We start from the raw sequence: 12477 nt of genomic DNA, 5'->3' as shown, positions 1-12477 counted from the left end.
TCCCCTCTCCCCAGGACAGCTTTTCTTCCTCCTTCTTCCCAGGGCTCCAGCCGGCCTGCCCCGGGCTTTGCTGTGCTCTACTTTTGCTTTGCCCAGTTAACAGTGGCACACATCCTCTGGAAGCAGGGTGCTTTGCTCTGGAGGTTATAGACCAGTGACCTCAGAGCGGGGATGCCCAGGTCACATGGAGACTCTGCAGATCACGAACAGGGTCCTCAGCACCCCCAGTTCCACTTTGGCATAAGACCCAGACATCAGGGATGGGGACAATCTGCTAAGGAAGCAGAGGGGGAGCTGGCTGCAGGAGGAGAAGCCAGAGCCAGCTGCAGCCAGCTCTTGGGAGTGACAACCCCCCACCCCCATACCTCACTGTCATCTTGTTTTCTCACCTCTCCTGGCTTGTTTCTGACCAACTCACTCAGCTCCAGGCTACACTGGCTGAGACCTGGGCAGGGACTTGTCCCTTTTAGGAATTGTTTTTTTAATTGTTGTTTTGTTGTTTCATTGCTGGGAGATTGAGCTCTGGGTCCTGTGCAGGCTAAGCAAGGGCTCTACCATTAACCATAAAGGTGGTTGGGTAGAACTCTTTATTTTATTTACTTACTACGTGCATATGTCTATATGTATGTATGTATTTGAGATACGGTCTCCTGTAGCCCAGGCTGCCCCAAACTGGATATGTAGCCATGAATACCTTAGACTGGATCCTCTCCCTCTCAAGTCACTGATATTACAGGTGTGCGCCGTCATGCTTCCTCTTCTGCGATGCTGGGGATCGAACCTGGAGCTTTTGCGCATCAGGCAAGTCCTCTACTGGCTAAGGGACTAAGCTGCACCCTCAGCCTCGTGTTTAAATGTTCATTCCTCCACTTTCCCTACCATCTATACTATGTCCCCTGACCATTGGAAGTTTATACCCACGGGGGCCTGGGAGAGCTGTCGGTCATGGAGGGACCCACAGAGCAGTGTTTGTGGATCAGCTGCACTGACTTTACTTTTGCTTTACTAACCCCTTTGGCATGTGTTCCCTCGCTGGCTTCTTTGCCCAAGCCTGCAGAGATGATATGACAGAGGATATGATTCATATTACGAAGTATAAAGTGGAAGCCAAGGGAGGTGCTCTGCTCTGGGCAGCTAGAGCAGGATTTGAACTTAGGTGTGGTCCTCCAAAGAGACAGGGGTTTCCTCAGGAAGACCCCACAACACAGCCCTAGGAGGCCACTCATCCAGTGTCACCCCAGGTAGAGCTATGTGCATCCCAAGCAGAGAGATTCCCAGCCATCACCCCATGCTGGATCTTCTGTCACCCCATACTGAATCTGCCCTCTCTAGGACAAAGGTGACACCAGACCACTGCTGCCTCCTGGCATCCCTCACCCCCCTTCTTCCAGGCCAGCTCCATCTGGCCAGCTCCCAGTCGCTGCCTTCCTCCTGTCTGCACAGCACGGCTCCCCGGGTACCTTGGAAGACGAGTGGCTTCACCCTGCCCACAACGACATGTTTATCGAGAGGGAGACGTTCCTATCTGGAGGGGAGAGAGAGGGAGCGGAGGAAATCAATATGGGTCTGTTGTATGCCTCCCTACGCCAGGTCCTCCTCACAGGCAGCAGTTAAAATAATGCTGGTTTTGATATTAATTGATCTGGAAGCTGGGTGAACCTAGCGGTGCCCCCTTAATAGCTAGCCACCACCTGCTGGCACTGGGGTTGACAGTGAGCTCTCAATCAATGTGCCCCTGTGCCCCTGCCTGTCTGACTCCGTGCCCTGCTTCTCCCTGATCCAGCCCCGGTGTCGACTGCAGGGATCTGAGGGTAGAGGCTCTCCAGTAGAGAAGCAGCACCACTCGCATAATTGCCAACCCAGCCCCCTGCTAGGTAGAACTCCCTCCCTGCCCCAGCTTCAGAAGCATTCATAGCTGAGCTGAAATCCAAGAGGTGCGGACGGTATCAGCAAGCCACTCACACTCTAGCCTGAATGTTCACCGCCTTCTCCCATGGGCATAATCACAGAGCCTGCTTCGGGGACATAGCAAGGGGCATATGAGGTGATTCACACTTGGGGCCCAATGTACATCCGGCCCTCTCAATTAGCTGCTCTGCCCTTGGTCCTCCAGTTCCCAGTTGGCTTACCAGCTGGGCGCTCTGACTGGAATTAGCCTTAGGATCTCTATTTCCTCTAGTAGGAACTCTCCCTGGCACACTGAAGTGGGAAGTGCCAGAACCATGCAATATGGCATCATAAATAGGAGTAGGCATAGTTCCTGGCACAGGGTGGCAGTTCCCCCATCAAGTTTCTGGAAGTAGAAAGATGTAGGGCGAACCGCGAGACACGGAGGAAGGGGTCTCTGTAGGAAAACTTCAGAGAAGGCTGAGGAAGACACAGAGGCCACACAAAGGCCAGCTACCACCTCGTGCCTGGGGCTGAACTTGGGGATAGAGACACAGGGGTAGGAATGTCAGGAGCAGCCCTGACCCTCAGAGAACTGACACCCCCAGCCTATGGCCCTGTCCTTCGTGTCTGCAGAGGCCAATCAATGTTCTCAGCATAGAGAAAGCAGGTGGCCTAGAAGGATTTACTCAATGCCAGTTATTCCCATCTTGGGGCCATCTCCCAAGAAGCTACAAAAGCCGTAAGTTGTTCATTTGAGCATTTTGCCAGTTCCGGTTCTGGCTCCAGCCATTCGTGGTGCAGTGACCTTGACTAGGACACTCTATCTTATTTTCTGCATCTATACTGGGGTGCTAAAAATAGAACTCCTTTTTGTGGAGTTGTGTGCAGGTAGATCGAATGAGTATGGAGCTGGGCCCAGCACAGGGACACCGCAGTTGGGCACATTCTGATTATGACCACAGGCCTTGTACCAGCATGCACCTTCAATAGGACCAGGTTGGACATCAGGTGACAGTCACATCCGCCGAAGGGGAGGATTCCTTATGTTCCAAACACTCTTATCCACTGATGCTGCAAAGGGGCTCTAGCCATCCTCCCACCATAACTGTTGTGATTTGGAAGGAGTCTTCTTAGAATTCAGGCCCTTGACCTTGGCCTGGAACTCACAGTAACTGGACCTGGCAGGTGTGGCAAGAACAAGTATAGGACACGGGGACCCTTGTGCCTGGCTGCCATCCTATAGGTATCTGGGACCAGACGGTTGACGCTGGTGGGGAGGAACCTGTCCTGCATAGACAGAGATCTAAGTTGTTTCCCTATCAAGTTCCCAGTCATCCTATACGGTGACTGCGGGAACATCACCTGCCGCTCCCCAGATGCTGTGGTCCACAGGAAACCAGGGTAAGAACTCGACCAGGAACCTGGAAGGATGCTTGTTACTGCTTAAAAGTGATGTCTGCAGCTGCTGGATGGATACACAGTGTGGTCCGTCAAAGGGGAGGACTCCCTTGGATTGGTGAGCTTGCTCAGAGGGTAAGAGTGTGCTTGTGATAAAAGCATCTATCTCAAGTTCACCTCCCCACCACCGATATAGGAGCTGTGTGTGGTCACGTGTGCCTGTAATTCCAGGGCTGGGGAGGGGTTAATGGTGGGGGACAGAAGGATCACTGGGCCTTCCTGGACTCCAGCTCAGCCCCAGGTTCAGAGAGACCCTGCCTCAAGGGGGCCAGGTATAGAGTGATGGAGCTGGACACCCAGTGCCCTCTTCGGGCCTCCACACTCTACATGGGTGTGCACACTGCACACATCTGTGCATGCACACACACATACACACACACACACACACACACACACGAAATCTCAATACACGTTTCAGCTTGAAAAGTGTGAAATGAAAGGCGCCAGATACAGCTACATATCACACGTTTATATAAAACAGTCTGAAGATGAAGTCACAGGGATAGGAAACAGACTGGTGGTTGCCGGAATCTCAAGGAAATGGGGGCTACAGCCAGGGTGGTTATTGGGGTGCATCTCCATTTTGGGTGATGATGTTTTTGGGAGAAAGATTGGCTTCACCACACTGGATGATGAAATGTCAATGAATTAGACATTTAAGGTGGCAAAGGCTGGTAAAATGAGTCATAAGCTGGAATGCTCGCCATCTGACGACCTGAGCGTGGGTCCCAGAAACCTTCTATAAGCCAGGCAAGCATGGCAGCCACATGTAATTCCAGTGCTCGGGATGTGGAGACAGAGTTGGTGTGCTAGACCAGCCCAGTTTGCAAACCTGGGGTTCAGAGACCCAGCCTCAGTGACTAAGCAGCAGAGGGACCAAAGAAGACACCTGAAGTCAACCTCAGGACTCTACATGGACCTCCTCCCACACACATGAGCATAAATACATGTACATCACACACACATACGTGCGCGTGTGTGCGCGCTCACACACACACAGAGCATTAAAATGGTAGACTTGCTGTGTACAGTATAGCATGTTGTGACACTTCCTCCAGGAGAGAGAAGAGACTCATGGGGAAGCAAAGAAAACTTAAAAAAAAAAAGTCCAGAAACTCATAAAAATGATCAAGCTTAGGAATGTAGAAAAGTTACAAGATTTACAAGGTGAATCCTCAAGGTGATGGTCACACACAGCTGTGGAAGGGAGAAGACTGCCTGGAGCTGCCTGGGAGTAGAACAGCTTTCTCGGTCATTGCGTAGCCCAGGGTGGGCTTTTAGAAGCTGCAGTTGCCTCCGAGTCACCCACCCCCCTATAAGGAACCCCAATAAACTCACTGGTTCATCAGCCTATCCTGGGATGCAATCAGTTCTCTGGTCTGTTGTCTGTGCCCTATCTGGGGAGAACAGATATCTGTCCACTTCTCCCAGCCAAAAGTTACACAATGTTCACACACACACACACACACACACACACTCATGTACACTTACACATGCTCTCACGCATGCATGCATGCACACACAAATACACAGAAATAATTCATATAGTTTAGGGGGTCATACTACAAGTGTGTGTGTGTGTGTATAAGCAAAGGAAAGGGGGTAGGAGCTAAGGGGTGAGAGACTAGAAAACCAAGTGCTCATCAAGGGGTGAGACCCACTAATTGCCCCAATCCCTTCACATCATTGTTCATGCTAAGAACTCTGCTCTTGACAGCCACAAGGCCCTGCAGCCCCGGGGAGCAGGAGGCCAGGCCTCTGGCAGATCGAGAGATCTATTGCCTCTGGGAGAGACTAAGGACCAGACTCCAGAGAGGGAACCTGCTTCAAAGGCCCTGGTTGCTGACCTCTGGAAGCCCACAATTAGACTTAGGCACACAAATGTCTCAGACATTGGCAGAGCCATAGTGTGCTTGGGTTTCTATGACACAGCAGTGGTTGCTACTGGGCAATCAGTCTGGAAACTCTGGTGGGTGTTCCTGGTCTCAAGGGACAGCACTGGGGGAGGCTGGCTGCTACCATGCACCAAGAATGCCCCCAAGGCACACAAAGTGCCAGATAGGACCATCTTGGAAGGCTTCCTAGAGGTGGTGATGCCTGGATGAGTCTCTTGAATCACACGATTTCCATCTGGAAGTTTCATTTCAGATGGAAGGAAGACAATTTTACAAGCGTCTACCCCTAGGTTAGATGTTTTGATTATATTTTTTTCTTTGACAGATTTTATTGGTTCATGAGGCATAGGAACCAGGTTCAAGTCCTTTTCACCACTTTTCTGCTCAGTGACTTGAGTCCCATTAATGGTTCTCTTGGTGGCCTTAGTTTCTTTGTCCATAAAATTTGGCTCATGGGGGCTTGGAAGATAGATCAGTTTGTAAAGTTCTTGCTTTGCCAGAATGAGAACATGAGTTCAGCCCCTGAAGCCCACATAAAAATGCCCGGGGTGGTGGTGCACACCTCTACAGATGAGTAGATCTCTGGGCCTTGTTGGCCATACAGCCTAATCCGCTTGGTGATTAGGCCAGTAAGAGACCCTGTCTAAAAAATAGGAATAATAAAAAATAAAGGTAGATAGTCCCCGAGGAACAACACCCGAGACATTGTTCTCTGGCCTCCACATGCATACAACTGTACTCATGCATCTGCACACATGTGTATACCTGCACACACATGTATACCTGCACATGCAGGGTCTCTCTGTCACACACACACATGCACACAGAGCTCACGGTAATGACCTCACAGAATCATCCTCCAGTTAGACAAATGATGTGGGATTCCCCCTCTGTATGTTGTGACTACCATAGATTAATAAAGAAACTGTCTTGGGCCTGTGCAGGGAATAGAGGTAGACGGGGAAAACTAAACTGAATGCTGGGAGAAAGGAGGTGGAATCCGGGAGATGCCACGTAGCCCTGCTGGAGACAGACACCGGAACTTTACCTAGTAAGCCACTGCCACGTGGCAATACACAGATTAATGGAAATGGGTTATATTAATATGTAAGAGTCAGCCAATAAGAAGATAGAGCAAATGGGCCAAGCAGTGATTTAAATAACATAGTCTCTGTGTGATTATTTCGGGGCTAAGCGGCCAGGAACCAAAGAGCAGCCTCCCTCCATAAAACAGACAAAGCTGGCAGAGCACCAGCTTTGGGGAACCCAGAGCAGGAAATACACCATCATCATTACCACTGTGCCCATTTCTTGGCAGATGGTGGCTCTGGGGCCAGGGTCACCAACAGAGTGGCTTACGAAGACACACTGGTATCACTCCTTCCAGACACAAACTTCAGCCAAACTGAGTCTAGACATCATGCAGAGGGTGGGTGGAGCTCCATGCCCACAGCACCAGGAGGGTGAGCGGGTACAGGTGTGGCAAGGACCTTTCGTCATGGCAATAACCGCTCACCATCTCCTTTCAGAATTAGAGACATGGAGGCTCAAAGACGTCAAGTGGCTCCTTCAGGGCACACAGAGCGGTTGAGCTTCAGCCCACATGCCCAGGAGTCCCCTGCACAGATGGTGGGGGAGGGGCCCATGATTGACTGCCTAGGTTTGCATTCACAAGGGACAGTGTGGCCACTGATATAGCAATTAGGAGCACCCCCAAAGGCTGAGTAGACAGATAGTACATTTACCAGACTTTGAACCTGGTGTTAGCGCCTAGGGTACACCATTCTATACTCCCTCCCCTTAATGGAACCACTAGGGACCCGCGCCTATGCAGTCCATCCCTGGGAAGGACATTGCAGGCCAGAAGATACAGGCAACTCTATAACCCTGGTTTTCCACCAAAGTCAAGGGTATTTCTCATGATCATCTGTAGCCCTCACCGCAGCATGCGGGGAGGTGAATTCCTGGTACAAGGGTCTCTCATTAGCTTGGGTGCCCCTCAAGCAGGCTGGCAGATGCCTATTTTCCAGGCACCAGCAGCATCTTCCACTACTCTGCTTGTTTCTTCACCCAGGGATCCGTGGGCAGGGAAAACCATCAATGGTTTCAGAGCGGCAGCAACCAGAGAGGCCATTCGTTTGTAGCCACTGTGAGCTGCTTCCCTTTCCCCAGTTCTGAGCTATTTTTTTTTCAGCCTCTATTTTTAAGAAGGACATTGCTTCCCATATATTCAATAAATAAGGGCCTGCAAGGGCCTAATTGAGACTGAGACGCTGACTGTGACTTCCACATGGGACGACAGAGTCTTGGGGAGGGACATGCTCTCAGAACTCTGCTCCACTGTGGGACATTTAATTTTGAGTCCAGGGGAGGCCAGGCCAGCATCAGTGGAGGGAGATGGCAAGCCAACCCCCAAGGCCTGGAGAGACACTGGCTCACATAACACAGCTTTGTCTTGCACCTCTGAGTCTTGGGCTCATGTCCCTTGACCTCCTGGGATACTGGGCTCAACCTCAGCAGATAACCTTGACATGGTTCAGTTACTGCACGCAAAGTCAAGAGCGAGCGATTTGTCTAGGAGCAGGAGGTGCCGCTTACTCCTAGTCCCTGACTCGTCCACAGTGACAGGCACGGGACATATGAGTACACCATCCCCAGTGAGCACCAGCATGTAGTGGGGCACCATCCTCAGAGAACACAGGCCCCGGGAGATTTTAGTAAGGGGCTGGAGCTGAGGGATAGAGCAAATTCCAACTGCACAGCCCCCAAGTACAGTGTGGCAGGAGACAAGAGTGTGGGCTGTCCGCGTGTGTCCATGTTCATGGCCCCGCTGCACCCTCCAAGTTCCTCCACCCTTCTGGACCAGGTGAAGAAACGGTGCTTACCTCTCTGTCAGTGTTAGCTAATGGCTGTCAAGATGGCGCTGGCACCTAGCAGGCTGTGAGTGTGCCAAGCGAAAGCACCAAGTCCACAGAGAAAGAACTACCAGACTCCAGGCGGCTGTCTCTAACCCCATCCCCACCACCCAGCCCCAGCCATGTCCTCCTTAGCTCTCCTGAGACCCAGCCACCCCCTCCTTAGCTATCCGAGCCCCAGCCACCCCCTCCTTAGCTCCCCCTGAGACCCAGCCTCCCCCTCCTTAACTCCCACCAGCCCCAGCCACCGCCTCCTTAGCTCCCCCCCGTGGCTGCTTGACAGGTAGGTCCTGAGATTTCTGCACATCTTGCTCTTCCCCGCCCCTGCGGAAATGTCACCTACTCAGGCAGGCCTTTCCTGAGTCCCCACCTCTCTCACACCTTCACCCTCACCCCGACTTGCCATAACTTTCACCTGGTTGCTGACTGCTTTTTTGCTGCTTTCGCATAATGCTCCTCCTCAGGGAATGGGACTGGGTTTTTTTTTCCTGGTTTATTCTTAGCTGGTCCCCCAGTGATTCTTAACTGCAGGCTGCCTTGCTCCACGGGGAGTACCAGGCAATGTCTGAGGACAGTCAGGTGTGTAACTGAGGGCGCTCCTGGTATCCAGGTGGAGAATGGGGACATCCTACAACACACAGGTCAGCCTTCTTGCCAACAAACACTAGAATACCCATCTCCCAGAGCCAAGGATACCACGGCACCCTTGAGGTTTAGCTCAGCGGTTGGCACAAGCACCCTCGTGCTCAGTGAGAGGCACTCAGATGGGGGAATAAAGACACACTGCCCCCATCAACATTATATATACGAATGGTTGTGCCTTGGGCTGGGCTTGTAGCTCAGCTCAGTTGGAAATGTGCTTGCCTACCATGTGCGGGGTCCTGAGCTTGGTCCCTAGCATGGCATAAACCAGGCATGGTGGCCCAAGGCTATAACCCCAGCATTTGAGAACTAGAGACAGGATGAGGAGTTCAAGGTCAACCACAGCTACGTGGAGAGTTTAAGGCCAGCCTGAGATACAGGAGACATGGAGCTTTATTAGAAAAAACACCAACAAAACATAACAAACAAACAAAAAGACATCCATTGGGAATGCAAGGCCATTAAGATGTATCAGTGGTCCATCCATTGTGTCTCCTTTCTGGTTGCACCTCTGCCTTCGGGAGCACCCAGGATAGCTGCAAACACTCATCTTTGGATACCACAAGCCAGGACTCGTCAATGGTGATGGGACATGGTGTGTACAGAGTCAAGTGATGCCCATCCACCCATCCCCTATGAGGCTGGCATGGGCTCTCTCAGCAGGGACCTCCCCCAGTTCTCCAGCACGCCCCACATTGGTACACTCAGGACCCCACAAACCATCAGGCTGGCTCCAGTGGAGTCCCTCTGTCCCTCCAGGGTGTGGGTGAACTACTCTGCTTCTGCTTCTCTCCAGAGAGGTGGAACAATGGGCAGAGGGTGTGTGTGTGTCAGGAAGGCACGAGTGTTGAAAGTTCCCTTGGTGTCCTTATTCTGCTGCCTTAACGAACTAAACAGCCAGAGCCACTGCCTAGGCTCCAGATTCCAAGAAAACTACGTCGCTGCCTTTGGGGCTGGGGCTTGCTGAATGGCTGGCTGGCTGAGGCTTTGCTTTGGGGCGTCCTTGTCTCCCACAAGGCCTTGCGTCTCACCCCCAGTCAGCACCGCCTACCCGGGCTTCCTCAACAGGAGCCATCTCCTATTCCCAAAGAGAATCCCAGCTGAGGTACAGTCCTTCACCTGCCTGCCCAGCCCTTCCTCCCAGGCTACTGGGTCTATTTCTAGGGGCCCCAAGGTTGGCAAAGTCCCATCCTTTCTCTCCTGCACCCCCACCTCTTTCCCTTTCTGTTCTTCTGTCCTCACCCTCTGGTCTTTAAGGTCCTGAATGTTTCTAAACAAGCCGTTGCTGTGAAGGTTTAGTAACGGACATGGGCTGCAAGGCAGTGGACCAAAGGGAGGAATCCCTCACGGTGGAATATTAGAGACCAGACAGGTGTGCTTGGGGAGAAATGGATATTTGGTGATGGAGGGGCTTTATTGGTGGCTCTAAATCACATGTAGTTGTCCCCGGTTCTGCCAACATGTAAGGCTGACACCAAACTCAGGATGGGATGACAGACAAGCGCATGGGAAAGGAGCAGCTGGCAGTGACCCAGGAGTCTGCAGTGAATGGACCAGAAGCCTGGGGAGGTGGTGATAGCGCCCTCTAGAGGCAGGGCTCCATAGCTAAAGCTCCTTTATCCTCTACTCTGGGAATCTAAACTCACTCTGAATGATCAAGCTGCAACTGTCACGGCACACCCTCCCTCTCAGAGCACTAATGGGGTAACCTCACTACGTGGCCCCGTGGTCAAGTCCGGTCTGTGAGGAAGCCGAGGCAGTTCCAGACTCTTCTGTGAATGGATACGGTCATCAGAGACCTCACTTTGTTCTCACGACTGCCAGCCTGGCTTTATATGCAAGAGGAGGAAACGGAGACCCCAAGAGGTTCTGTGACTTACCTAATACCACACTGTCAGGGGCTGAGCAACTGGACTTGGAGTCCACGCTTTCTATCACAGACTAAGGATGGCCTCGCCCAGCTGTATGTGAACAGTTCAGCTACCATGTCTGCCCTAAACCCTCAGCCGGGTCACGAAATTCTGACACCTCTAGACTGGGAATGGTTGAGATTCTTGCCTTCTGTGTCATAAGAAGGTGGGTAGCTGGGGTGGGAATATGGGAAGCCCAAACACAAAGACGATCACTCCTAAGCACCCTGGGAGCCAGTCTTGAGAGGGGATTCCCTCAGCAATGGCAGGGTTTCTCAGCCAGGCACTCAGTATGGTTTCTAATCCCTGGCGACCCTAGGGTTAATTTCACGTGAAAGCTGTTAATGTGTGGCAGCTTCATCCATTGCCAAGAGAGGATTCCGGTAAAGAGATGGAGTCATTAAAGGAGCGCTTTGGAGTGTGTGTGAGGGAAATAGGGGGTGCTCCTGGGCATTGGTATCGCAAAGTATAGGGGGAATCCCCATGTCCGAAGCTCCACCATAGGAGCTTTCAGCAAAGCTTCCAGCTACCAATCCTCCCCAGGTATCCTTCTGTCGCCCAGGGCAGGCAGGATGAGTGTAATATAGGTAGACCAGATGTCCTGTGATGGACAGATAACTTGCCAATGGCTAAGACCCCTGGGAAGTGAGTCCAATCACAGACCGACGGCCTGGGGAATTTGGCGCTTAGAGACCCGCAGCCCCGCTCAACAGGTGGCAGTGGGCTTTCCCTTCCCGCAACCAGGTCATTTCTTTCAGTTTGGCTCAAGTCTGTGGTGGAAAAGTGTGGCTTTGGCTTTGGAGAGGGTGAATTGTTCGGAAGCGTCTGCAAAGAGGAGGGTATCATCATCATCATCACCACACACACACACACACACACACACACACACACACACACACACACACGGTGCACGCCCCACCCTTCCCCTGGCTACTCAGTAACGAGGCCAGTCCGACGCAGTGGCGGTGGCACCACTGGAGATGTCGCTTCCCGGACACCCGACAAGGCGAGAGTCTATCCCTCTCGCTCAGCTTGGCTCTTACCTCGCGGTCACGTCCCCAGACTCGAGTGGAAGGTCCCTAGCGGGCTGCGCGCGGTGGAGCGGTGTAAGGTAGAACGTAGTGCGTTGCCTGCCGAGCACCCGCCCCGTCCAGTCCGCTGGAGCCGCTCTGCGCCAGCGACCCTGGCAGTGGCCGCTGCTGAGCCCGGGACTCGAAGAGGGCGGGGTCTGGGGCGGGGCTTGGGCGGGGCCTGCCCGCCCTATACTGTCAGTAGTGGGTGGGTTTTGGTACTGAAGGATGCTGTCTTCCACCCAAGGGAGAACCCTTGCCGTGGGGAAGCACCCTCGAGGAGGTTTTAGGTGAAGAGTTTGGGCGGGCGCGTGTGTGTGTGTGTGTGGGGGGGGTGGTTTGTCGTGAAACGGGATGCTTTCCGGATTAAGAACACTTGCCTTGAGTCAGACCCACCTTCTGTGCCAGCTACTGCGACTGATGGCAACGAGAACACTCCAGCTGCGACCGATGGTGACGAGAACACTCCAGTGCCAGTCAGTTGTTTATTGAGTCCAGAGGGTCAGGCACTAGTCAAAGCGCTTTTCAGGTCTTCAGCCATCTGACTTCACAACAGTCCCATTTCACGGATGCTAACGCAGAGGCTCAGAGCCAAGGTGTGTGTGTGCCTGAAGGCAAGCCACACAACCGGGTTTGCAGCTCACAGCTTCCTGACTCTGACGATAAGAACTTTCTCCTTCTCTAAATTGTTAAGGGG

General features: G+C 52.5%; 1 protein-coding gene across 1 annotated transcript in view; it reads right to left on the bottom strand.

The window, feature by feature from the left end:
• Window positions 1–12081, bottom strand: part of Cacng5 (calcium voltage-gated channel auxiliary subunit gamma 5) — a 48470-nt gene extending 36389 nt beyond the window's left edge. The window contains exon 1 of the mRNA XM_075990293.1: window positions 11754–12081. The gene's annotated coding sequence lies outside the window, so the exon portion shown is untranslated. The remainder of the gene's footprint in view (window positions 1–11753) is intronic.
• Between the last annotated feature and the right edge of the window lie 396 nt (window positions 12082–12477).

The sequence above is a fragment of the Microtus pennsylvanicus genome, chromosome 11, assembly GCF_037038515.1.
Source record: "Microtus pennsylvanicus isolate mMicPen1 chromosome 11, mMicPen1.hap1, whole genome shotgun sequence".
NCBI classification, from domain to species: domain Eukaryota; kingdom Metazoa; phylum Chordata; class Mammalia; order Rodentia; family Cricetidae; genus Microtus; species Microtus pennsylvanicus.
Note: the sequence above shows the minus strand (reverse complement) of the source record. Positions and strands in the feature narration are given on the sequence as shown.